At 49.9% G+C, this 7,261-nt stretch overlaps 1 long non-coding RNA gene across 1 annotated transcript; it reads right to left on the reverse strand.

The window, feature by feature from the left end:
* Positions 1–3,784: 3,784 nt before the first annotated feature.
* LOC142588942 (uncharacterized) lies at positions 3,785–6,033 on the reverse strand. The gene is made up of 2 exons (XR_012829751.1): positions 5,777–6,033; positions 3,785–4,095 (listed from the first exon to the last, which is right to left on the reverse strand). It is a non-coding gene; the product is annotated as an uncharacterized LOC142588942 (long non-coding RNA).
* Between the last annotated feature and the right edge of the window lie 1,228 nt (positions 6,034–7,261).

Consider the following 7,261-nt stretch of genomic DNA (forward strand, 5'->3'; position numbering starts at 1 on the left):
TCACCCGCAATCTAACCCAGTAGAGCGTATGCACTCGGTGCTGAAGCGAATATTGAGAGCCCTGTGCTTTGAGCGTCACTGTGACTGGGAGGCCTGCATTCCCGCCGCTATGTTCGCCTTGAGATCGGCTCCCCATGAGAGCACCGGCTTTAGTCCCGCGGAGCTTGTATATGGCCGGAGCCTAAGAACTCCGTTGCGCATGCTGCGGGAGTCTTGGGAAGGCAGTGACGACGACCCAAATGTAGTCTCGTACGTCCTTGACCTCCTCCAGAGGCTCGGGAAAACCAAAGATATTGTAGAGAGCCACATGAAGGCGGCGAAAACCTTGTCAAAGGAATACTACGACAAGTCAGCAAAAAAACGCACCTTCGAAGAAGGTAGCCAAGTGATGTTGCTGCGACCGTCAAAAAAAAACAAGCTCGAGGTTCATTGGGAGGGGCCCGCAAAGGTTGTAACTAAGCTTTCCGATACCAACTACGAAGTTAAATTAGGGAAACGGCACAACAAAATTTACCACAGTAACTTGATGAAACCCTACTTTCAGCGTCGCGCGATTATAAGCATGACGATAAATGCTGACGATGAGGAAGGGGCCGAAATCCTGACGACGGCTGATATGAAGGTATGTGGTTTAGAGCTAATGGTGGAACAGCTGACGTTGGAAGCGCGTCTAAGTGCCGCCCAAAAGGAGGACTTAAAGGGAATCATTTCAGAGTTTAGGGAGGTTTTTTCGAACCGTCCCGGAAGAACAACGGTCCTAGAGCATGACATCGAGTTAACCTCTGATCAACCGATCCGCAGTAAACCGTACCGTTGTTCGCCCGTGCAGAAAAAAATCATGGCTGAGGAGATTCAGCGCATGCGTGACTTGGGGGTTATAGTACCAAGTGAGAGCGACTACACGTCGCCCTTGATACTAGTCCAGGCTCCAGGAAAAGATCCTAGGCCATGTGTCGATTATCGGCGTCTGAACGCGATAACCCGAGATCAGACATATCCGATACCGAACCTGGAAGAAAGGGTAGAGACAGTGTCGAAGGCAAATTATATATCTACCCTGGATCTCGTGCGAGGCTATTGGCAAGTACCCCTTACGGAACGAGCGAGCCGTTATGCCGCCTTCGTTTCCCCGCTTGGAACGTTCCGGCCACTCATGTTGAGCTTCGGCCTCAAAAACGCGCCGTATTGTTTCTCTAGCCTGATGGACAGAGTGCTTCATGGTTTAGGCGAGTTCGCATTGCCGTACCTCGATGATGTTGCCATATTTTCGGACACTTGGGAATCACATCTGGAGCACTTGCGAGTCGTGTTGAGCCGGTTGAAAGAGACAGGTCTTACTGTGAAACCAGCTAAATGTCACCTAGGTTGCGGTGAAGTGACTTATTTGGGCCATGTGGTGGGGCGCGGCCGGCGTAGACCGTCCGACATCAAGGTAGCTGCTATTTTGAACTATCCCCGGCCAACCACGAAGACGGATATACGGGCCTTTTTAGGTTTAGCTGGATATTACCAACACTATGTGAGAGACTACTCTGACCTTGCCAGCCCGCTAACCGACGCACTTCGGAAGTCGGAGCCCGTTAAGGTGACGTGGGACTCAAAGAAAGAAAATGCGTTCCAAATGCTGAAGCGAGCATTAAGCCATAAGCCGGTTCTGACGGCACCAGACTTTTCGAAAGGTTTCATCATTCAATGCGACGCGAGTGATCGCGGCATGGGAGCGGTACTATGCCAAGAAGATGCTAGTGGTCATGAACGACCAATTTTGTATTTAAGTCGCAAACTAAGTTGTAGAGAAGAGGCCTACAGTACCTCTGAGAAAGAGTGCGCCTGCGTTGTGTGGGCCGTTCAGAAGCTGGCTTGTTATGTCTCCGGTTCTAAGTTTGTTGTGGAAACAGACCATTGCCCTCTAACTTGGTTAAGTAGCATGTCCTCTAAAAGCGGCCGTTTGCTGAGATGGAGCATGACCCTCCAGCAGCACAGCCTCGTTGTCCGTTATAAGAAGGGAAGGTTGAACGCGAACGCTGACGCTCTAAGTCGTGCATTCTAGGCCTCGCTTCTTTCAGTGGCCTACTCGTTCCTACTCGTTACTTACCTTCTCTTGCTTCGCGACGACCTGTCCTGTTCACAGGGAGATCGGGGGAAAAATGAATGACCTCATTGGCTTCCTCAGTAGTATGTTTTCGGTCCAAGTGATTTCAAGGGGACCATTCTATTTTTCATTGTTATTGCTGATTATTAATTGTTCCTGATTTTTGGTGTGTTGTTCATTTGAAAAAGGGTTGTTTGAGCCTTGTATACTAGATCGTACACCTGCCTCTTGTTGCAGCGGGAGCAAAAAGGGGGATAGCAATTCAGTTAGGTTGATTTGGATTATAGCCTTGTCTGGTGTTTGACGGGAGACAGAGGGCACTTGTTCGTGTTGGGTGTTGCCTTTTGCCGGTCGGTTTTGCAAGCTGCAGAACGACCAACCGGGACCACTGGCGAGAAGCAAGGGTTTAGGAACGACCCGAGCGGAGCTGGTTGAGGTGCCTTGGCGACAACGCGGTGAGCCGAGCTCCTGTCCTGGCGAGTGGGACCTGGGCACGTGAAGTGACCTGGCGTCCCGACACTGGACGTAAACTTGGACGAGCCTGACGAACGTGCGCGCCTGGCATCCGAGCCACGTGGAGGCAGCTCGTCTTCCCGGCGCCTTATCTGAGGGCGGGGATGCTGTTGTGCCATTACCACAAGCCCGGATTCCGAATCTGCAAGATGGAGAATTTTCCTGCGAGCGCCCTTTGGACAAACCCGGGGCTGCGCCGAAAGGCACAGCGCCCTAATTCTCCCTTGACAAGTCAAGATGCTGAGCCGTCAGGCAGTGGTGTCCTCCGGAGAAGCATCGGCGGGCAACATGTTCAAACGTGTCGTCAAGTGCCAGACAGCCCGGCGCCGTACCTCCCCTTCCCTGGAGGTCACCGCGCCCGCCAGTTTTGAACGGGGTGGCCAGCGTGGTCGCTGATTGGACCCCCTCCGACGACCGTCGAGTGCTCACTTTGTATTGGGCCGTTTGAGTGACAATGGTTTCTGGGGGCTTATAAGCCGCGGCGCGCCGCCTGGAAAACCGGATCCGCCGACCCACCGGGAGCAGAGTGCCGCTCTCGACTGGGGTGAGATGTGTCACGCGTTTTCGCCGGACGTCGCCGTGCGAGAACAGTCGCGTTTGCTGTGAGCTCTCGGCCCCAGTGCCGATCCCTTCATGTCCTGTATAATGACCTGTATATAGTGTATAAAGTCCCTTTTGTTATTCTCACCGACGCCTGACTCGGAGTCTTCGCTACCAACGCTCTGTCACGAAACGGGTGACGAGCGCTACGGGACCACCTCAAAGTCGTAACAGTGGCGGCAGCGGTGCAAAGTCGTAACAATATGCAATGGCAAGCCCTTCCCTGTGTTCCAAAGGTAAATTTAAGCTCTAAATTAAAGAAGACATTTCTAGTCAGAAACAAGCAAAAATGGTGAATGCAGAGTATCAGAAACCCAAGGTACAGAAATTATGAGAAGTGTCGAATGATTTTAGGGAAAGAGTCGTATTTTAATATGCAAGACTCTTTAGTGGAGGTCAAGCAAGTCAATATAGGTAGAATACTCTGCAAAATTATGCGAGTGAGGGGATGTCAAACAATGGGTCAGGAAATACATTGTTTTTCTGCAAAACAAAAGCTGATTGCCATTACATAAATCACTTTAGCATCATGAGACTGCTGCTTGATAAATTCAGAAATAAACCAAAAAACAAGACACGCAAAAATAAAAAAAACAATTTAATGATGCTCTCTCCACACTGGGATAAATAAAAACAAACACATCACATCTAATGTGGACATATCAGACGCCGTGTGAAACACTAAAGGAAAAATTCAGTTTCGAGCTATGGCACTTGCCGCATAGATGTGGGGGGCCTTGCACTAATAGTGATAGTTACCCCTGCATTTAGAAATTGAAAGCATTCGTGCAGACAAGGATGATTCTTTATATTTTTGGCTACCACTTCAAATGCCTCCACCAAGTGTTACAATGCTGCACGCAGCCATACTAAGGATCTCGCAGCAACACCTGCAGGTAAAAAGCAGAAGCAGTCAAAGTGCTGGTGTGTACTGGACACTATGTTTGAAAACTTTTAGGCAAGAAGAGTGCAAGAAGCAGACATAACAACTGCATTTATTTCCATAATTCCCCATTTGAATGGCCTTTTCTTTTTGCTTAGACAATGCCTACGCCTAGCCACAGCAGCTCCCTCATACAGACTCCGCAAGCCAAGAGGCCATGGAGGCAAATGCAGGTAAGAGGCAAGAAGCAATAGCACTGGTATCGACATTCATCTAATTTCTTTCTTTTTCTTTCGTTTAGGCAGCCAGCACACCTCGAACAGCCACCTTGACTGCGGGTGTCACCCTAGTCGCCAAGGAAACATTTGAGGGAAAGCGACAGGCACTGTGAACAGCCACTTCTCCATGTAAACGATACTCTTTCTCTCGGATGACTCCTTCGCCACGCCAGCACACTTGTGCACAAAGATGCCGTGGAGGCACGTGCAGGTCAGAGGCAAGAATCAGTGGCACTGGTGTCGACATTCACCCAATTTCTTTTTCTTACACTGAGGCAGCCAGCACACCTCGAACAGCCACCTCGACTGCGGGTGTGTCAGTAGATTCCTGTTGTACATATGCTCATAATAAACTTCAGTAAACTTGAACTTGTTAATAAACTTGAAGGCAAATGGGACACTGATGCATTGTATTTTTGAACATTTATTGTACACATACAATATATTTTATACTTTGCAGTGCTACAGAGCGTATTTTGAGGCTTCTCCCTATACTTTGCACCTTTAATTACGTATGTTTTGTGTGGCCCTCAATGCAGTTCATGTTATAGCAGCTGCTTTGTCTGTGTATCGCACATTGGCTTAAGCTCGTGATATCCACATACTTCTCTCACATATACAAAATAAAGTTCTATGTAGTCCTCAGTGTTACAACAAAAAATGAAAGTAAACATTCCGATCGTGGAATTGTGTTTATTACAGTGATTCCTATAACAGTTACTGAGAAGTTGACAACTTGAACTGGTCAATCGGTCCATAGCCTCCTCTATTCTTCAAAAATAAAGGAGGCTATGATCCGTCATGGCAAGGAATTGTATGTATAGATAAAAAAAGGGGGTATGTGTGTGTGTTTGTAGTGGGGGGTATAGGATTAGGGCGGTACGAAAAAATGTACCAACACCGTCCTCTAGACCCATTCCGTTAAGGTACTGTAAGAAAGCGTATTATGCATAAAGTTCATACAACGAACTCTGATATTACTACACAAGCCAGGCGACGCGAGCTACATTTGTCATGACGCATTCGCGACTGCACCGGATGCCCCCCATATTATTCTCGTTAATCGTGCTGACTGCACCGAGGCAAAAGAAAGATCATGGGCGCAGGTGCCTTTAAAGTATCTCGACCTTGCGAGGCACTGCTGCGCGTATCAGGGTAGCTGTCCGTGCGAACACTCCCTGGCACACACACCTGCCTCGGCGGCCCCAACCTACGTACCGTTCTGCTTCGAGCTTTGATCCCCCCCACTGTCACTTGGGTGCCCTGGAGTTCTTGCGCCGCCTGCTTTATTATAATCTCAGGTGCTCTCCTGAGACTTCAGTTTGTCGGTTACATGTGCCCTACAGCTGGATCAGTACTTATAATAATAAAAAAAAAACGATCATCGCGAAAGCGGCTTTTGCAACGTACCGCGCCCGTGCGAAGAGAATTACGGAACGCCAACGAGGAATCTGACCACAGCTTCGAGCTCGTAACCTCGTCGAGTGACACTCCTGCAACAGGCGTGACCGCTGAAAACCGCATACCGCCGGAAACTTCAACAGGATCATCCCTCAGTTGCATAACTGCCACCTGTACGGCAAACATGGACCACACACACGCCGTCCCGCAACATAGAATAAAGAACCAACTTATAAAGCCCAAACACACGGCTGCACGCACACATCACGACACTACAAGCGAGACGCCGTGCTGCATGCTGCTACGCTGCTACTGTTGCCGGATTAAAACTGACTACTGTCACCAAGTCTAGCAAGCCTCTCAGGAGCTGGCAACCTCGGCACGTCGCAATATGGCGGCGCTCATGCGGTTCCCGATTTCAATGCATAGGCCCTATGGGTAGCTTGTCCTCTAGAGTCAGTATAGTAACTCTATGGCCTTGATTGCCTCTTGCAGCGCGCGTCTCCTGCGGCGGCGGCGCGTTGGCCGCATTGTCGGGAAGCGTTCTACTGTCAGTTGCAGTGCGCCGATCTCATCGTTACTGCATGAAATGAGCCGATGTTCTTTACTAAGCGTTGTGCGACGTCAGGGCCTCTCCTGAGTTTCCTTCCTCCATAAGAGGCCCTGACGTCACTCTTTGTGAAGCTAAAGTGAAGCCGGAAGTTGGTGTTGCTCATGGCGTTGCTCCGCCTATCGGACCAGCTCTCCTCTCTTGTTTACATTTCTCGCGAGACCACGCCGCGCTGCGCGCAACCGGGCTGCCCGGACGCGCGCGTTCCGCAGCAATACTAAACAATCGTTAGCACGTTAGCTTTATTCCGCCAAAGAGGGCAAAATTTCCCGCGGATATTCCTTCGTCCGTTGCTATTGCCGTCCGTACATTGCGTACAGCATTGCATGCGCGTTCATTTCACGAACTTTAGTTCCTCCTGTCCCACCTGGCCACATCAACATCCGGTATAGCACAGTCCAGATAACGCAGAGCAACAAAACCCGGAGACCAACGCAAACCTGCCCGCACGGCGCCTTTACACGGTACGAAACCTACGGGGCAACATGTGTGAGCGCACAGAACAATAATAAAACCGCCATTGTGGCCCGAAAGGCGTGGCCGCTAGAGCAAAGAAATAAAAAAACAGCAAGAAAAAGGAGAACCCACTACGTCATTTCCTCCACACTTTTCTCCTAGCACGCGGAGGGGGTAGGGCCTCTCCTCAGTTTCCTTCCTCCATTATACACAAGGAGCCAAATCCCCAAAAATCCCCCAGATTTTCTCTCTCGCGCCCGCTCTCACTCGCGCCTGCGCACAAACGACTGGCGATCCCTCAAATGAATGTCTCGTCCGCATGTCTTGTACGAGCACATCATATTTGGAATTCTCTGCTCTTTCTCGGCATGCGCGAGGAGCAGTGGTTGCGTCAGAGAAATGTGGGAACTTTCGGTCCTTGAGATTTC

This window comes from Dermacentor variabilis, chromosome 7 (assembly GCF_050947875.1).
Source record: "Dermacentor variabilis isolate Ectoservices chromosome 7, ASM5094787v1, whole genome shotgun sequence".
NCBI classification, from domain to species: Eukaryota; Metazoa; Arthropoda; class Arachnida; order Ixodida; family Ixodidae; genus Dermacentor; species Dermacentor variabilis.